The sequence below is a fragment of the Oncorhynchus masou genome, unplaced genomic scaffold, assembly GCF_036934945.1.
Source record: "Oncorhynchus masou masou isolate Uvic2021 unplaced genomic scaffold, UVic_Omas_1.1 unplaced_scaffold_11109, whole genome shotgun sequence".
In the NCBI taxonomy this organism is placed as follows: Eukaryota; Metazoa; Chordata; class Actinopteri; order Salmoniformes; family Salmonidae; genus Oncorhynchus; species Oncorhynchus masou.
The window spans coordinates 1-4,663 of NW_027000835.1; the positions used below are offsets into that span (position 1 = coordinate 1).

At 50.5% G+C, this 4,663-nt stretch overlaps 1 pseudogene; it reads left to right on the plus strand.

The window, feature by feature from the left end:
• Positions 1-3,226: 3,226 nt before the first annotated feature.
• LOC135529165 (basic helix-loop-helix transcription factor scleraxis-like) lies at positions 3,227-4,234 on the plus strand (annotated as a pseudogene).
• The last annotated feature ends 429 nt before the right edge of the window (positions 4,235-4,663 follow it).

Here is a 4,663-nt window from a genome sequence, read left to right on the forward strand (position 1 = left end):
GAAGGGAGGCAGAATGGGTAGTCCAGGGGAAGGGAGGGAGGCTGGGTAGACCAGGGGAAGGGAGGCAGAGTGGGTAGTCCAGGGGAAGGGAGGGGGCTGGGTAGACCGGGGAAGGGAGGCAGAGTGGGTAGTCCAGGGGAAGGGAGGGAGGCTGGGTAGTCCAGGGGAAGGGAGGGAGGCTGGGTAGACCAGGGGAAGGGAGGCAGAGTGGGTAGTCGAGGGGAAGGGAGGGAGGTTGGGTAGTCCAGGGGAAGGGAGGCAGAGTGGGTAGACCAGGGGAAGGGAGGGAGGCTGGGTAGACCAGGGGAAGGGAGGGAGGCTGGGTAGTCCAGGGGAAGGGAGAGAGGCTGAGTAGACCAGGGAAAGGGAGGGAGGCTGGGTAGACCAGGGGAAGGGAGGGAGGCTGGGTAGTCCAGGGGAAGGGAGGGAGGCTGGGTAGACCAGGGGAAGGGAGGCAGAGTGGGTAGACCAGTGGAAGGGAGGGAGGCTGGGTAGACCAGGGGAAGGGAGGCAGAGTCGGTAGACCAGGGGAAGGGAGGGAGGCTGGGTAGTCCAGGGGAAGGGAGGGAGGCTGGGTAGACCAGGGGAAGGGAGGCAGAGTGGGTAGACCAGGGGAAGGGAGGGAGGCTGGGTAGTCCAGGGGAAGGGAGGGAGGCTGGGTAGACCAGGGGAAGGGAGGGAGGCTGGGTAGACCAGGGGAAGGGAGGCAGAGTGGGTAGACCAGGGGAAGGGAGGGAGGCTGGGTAGACCAGGGGAAGGGAGGGAGGCTGGGTAGACCAGGGGAAGGGAGGGAGGCTGGGTAGACCAGGGGAAGGGAGGGATGCTGGGTAGACCAGGGGAAGGGAGGGAGGGAGGCTGGGTAGACCAGGGGAAGGGAGGGAGGCTGGGTAGACCAGGGGAAGGGAGGGAGGCTGGGTAGACCAGGGGAAGGGAGGGATGCTGGGTAGACCAGGGGAAGGGAGGGAGGCTGGGTAGACCAGGGGAAGGGAGGGATGCTGGGTATACCAGGGGAAGGGAGGGAGGGAGGCTGGGTAGACCAGGGGAAGGGAGGGAGACTGGGTAGTCCAGGGGAAGGGAGGGAGGCTGGGTAGACCAGGGGAAGGGAGGGAGGCTGGGTAGTCCAGGGGAAGGGAGGGAGGCGGTGAAGGGTGTTTTCTGTCATTAATAATATTTTGGAACTGAGGAGGGAGTTTAAAGATGTTTCCCTCATCAGTAACACCATTACATATATTTCCCTCATCAGTAACACCATTACATATATTTCCCTCATCAGTGACATGGTTAAAGATGTGTCCCTCATCAGTGACATGTTTAAAGCTGTGTCCCACATCAGTGACATGTTTAAAGATGTGTCCCTCATCAGTAATACCATTAAATATGTGTCCCTCATCAGTAACACCATTAAATATATTTCCCTCATCAGTGACATGGTTAAAGATGTGTCCCTCATCAGTGACATGGTTAAAGATGTGTCCCTCATCAGTGACATGGTTAAAAAGATGTGTCCCCTATAAGTGACAGGGTTAAAGATGTGTCCTCATCAGTGACATGGTTAAAGATGTGTCCCTCTATCAGTGACATGGTTAAAGATGTGTCCCTCATAAGTGACAGGGTTAAAGATGTGTCCCTCATAAGTGACAGGGTTAAAGATGTGTCCCTCATCAGTGACACGTTTATAGATGTGTCCCTCTAATCAGTTTATAGATGTGACATGGTTAAAGATGTGTCCCTCATCAGTGACATGGTTAAAGATGTGTCCCTCATCAGTGACATGTTTAAATATGTGTCCCTCATCAGTGACATGGTTAAAGATGTGTCCTCACATCAGTGACATCAGTTTTAAAGATGTGTCCCCCATCAGTGACAGGGTTAAATATGTGTCCCTCATCAGTGACATGTTTAAAGATGTGTCCCTCATCAGTGACATGGTTAAAGATGTGTCTCTATCAGTGACACGTTTAAAGATGTGTCCCTCATCAGTGACACGTTTAAAGATGAGTCCCCATCAGTGACACGTTTCAAGATGTGTCCCTCATCAGTGACATGTTTATAGATGTGTCCCTCATCAGTGACACTAGATATTAAGTAATGAATTCATGTTGAGATGTTATACAATGCACAGAACACATAGAAGGACATGTCAGCTGATGATGTAGCAAGAAAAGGAAGCCGTGGTCTTTGTACAATTTTTTTAGCTATTTTCACTTACTCAATTAATTTATAAAATGTAATTTTGCAATTGAAATGTGGCCATATTTTGCAATGGAGATGTTGCCATGGAAAGCAGTATATTATTTCCTATGTTGCTGACATTTTCTTGGCATCTAGACCATTTTGCAGTATATCTGATTATTGTTCAGGAAGAAAAGGTTTTCTCCCCTGAAGCAGTTGATTAGGACGGTGAAAGTAATACTGTGTTGAGCTGCCTGCATGGTCCTGTGAGATATGTAAAGTGAAGGAAAATCCTGCTACTGCATGTCTATGTAATAGTAGCATAGGCATTCTGTCAGGTCCCCCTGGCTGCAGTGTTCTCCTGTCCGTCCACTTCCTCCTCCCAACGTTATTGCCTCAAGCGCTTCCTGTTAATCAACCATGGCGCTGACTGTTACTTTTCCGCTGTCAATTTCACCAAATAAATATTATGAATAAATAAGAAAGATGAAGGTTGAAACATTGTGTAACTTGACAAATTATACATTTGTGATATTACCTTTCAACAGCCGTCTCGTGTTGCCCTAACCTCACGTTAGTGCCACGCTAGTCTAATCAGTCAAGGCACTGCTTTCTCATACAGTAGAACACTGAGATGAAGACAATAGTCCAGAACTGTGTTGTTGTGCTATTTGAGAACGAGAGGTGTGAAACAGTTGACATGAAATCAATAGGCTTTTGTGTAGATGGTGAAGGAGAGAAGAGAGAGAGAGAGAGAGAGAGAGAGAGAGAGCATAAAGTATCCATCCGGAGTTCAGTGACTGTCTATCACATGTATTTCTTTTCATCTTCCCAGCCCCAGTCAAACCCCAGCCCCAGTCCAACAAAGACACTGAGAGAGTCTAACTATCTCTGAAATTTCTATAGAGCAGAGGGGGGAGTAGAGCAGAGAAGCAGGCCCTCCCACCACCTACATAGAGCAGAGGGGGGAGTAGAGTAGAGCGGAGCAGCAGGCCCTCCCACCGCCTATAAAGGACAGCCATACGGAGACACTCAGACAGAAATCACACGTGTATCTGTGTAGAGGCAGAGGGAAGGCTAACAGCATACTGAGGGGAACTCAGAGGAAGCAGACGCTCACAATATAGCCAGCCAGGAGTGAAGGAGGGGTCCACCTTGAGAGAGAGAGAGAGAGAGAGACAGACAGACAGACAGAGAGAGAAAGAAAGAGAGGTGAGAGAGTGAGACAGAGAAAGAGAGAGGAAGAGAGAGAGAGAGAGAGAGGTGAGAGAAGCAGAGAAAGAGTATGAGATTTCAAATAGTGATTTAATCTAAGTGTCTTGATCTCTTTTGTCCTCATGTCCAAGGATTAAGTAGAGGATCTACAGTACTGGGGGACCTGGTCTTTCTACAGGTCTCTATATGAGACAGGAGTCTCCCACCTGTCTTGTAGATCTGGACTGATGTCTTTTACGATGGTGCGTACGGCTCCCCCAAGCCGCTTCCTCTTCTCCGACATCAGCATGATGTCAGAGGACGAGGAGGAGAACGGCGGCAGCGAGAGCTCGGGCTCCGACTCCCAGAAGTCCTCCTTCCGTCTCAACGGCGGCTCCAACGGGTTTCAGATTAAGGTGGGAAGCAGGAAGAGGAAGTTCTGCGGAGTTGCCGGAGGCTGGCGGGCCCCGATGGTGGCAGGGCCCCGGTGGATGGAGGTGCGGCAGCGGAACGTGGCAACGCCGAGAGAGGGACCGCACCAACAGCGTGAACACAGCCTTCACTGCCCTGAGGACCCTCATCCCCACCGAGCCAGCTGACAGGAAGCTGTCCAAGATTGAGACTCTGCGGCTGGCGTCCAGCTACATCTCCCACCTGGGTAAAGTACTGCTGGTGGGGCGAGGCGTGGGGGATGGGCAGCCGTGCCACACCTCCACACCCCCATTCCACCACCACACCCCTCCACAGTCTCAGCCCCTCGCCCGGCCGGGGCTCAGAGAACCAACCCAAACACATCTGTACTTTCTGCCTCAGCAAGCAGAGGAAAATGGTGAGTGCCACTGGAGGGGCAGAGCTACTGTATGACTGACAGAGAGTGGTATGGTGTGGATGTGAAGGGTCTTATTGGCCCTGTGAAATCCTCCCAGAGAAAAAATAACTAAACTAGGCCGTTCATGGAGTCCCTTTAAGTGGCCTTTCAACTTCCAAACAAACTATTTTAGAGCTAGTTCTGGGTTCTTATTTCAGGTCAATCTGTCATCGAGAAAATGAGAATTCATGGACTGTGGCTGCGTCTGTGGCCGAACTCCTCATGGCTAAAGGCTGGCTTTGGCCACACGTTATTTGGATAGTCTCCTATAGATAGTCTATATCAGTTCAAACTGTCACCAAACTATCATTAGTTTGATCATAAGAATATGTTGAATTAATTAGGTAGGTTATGGAAAAAAGTTAAGGAAACACTTGGATATATTCACCCTCTTCAATGCTGCCTTTTCGTTATTAATACTATAATTAT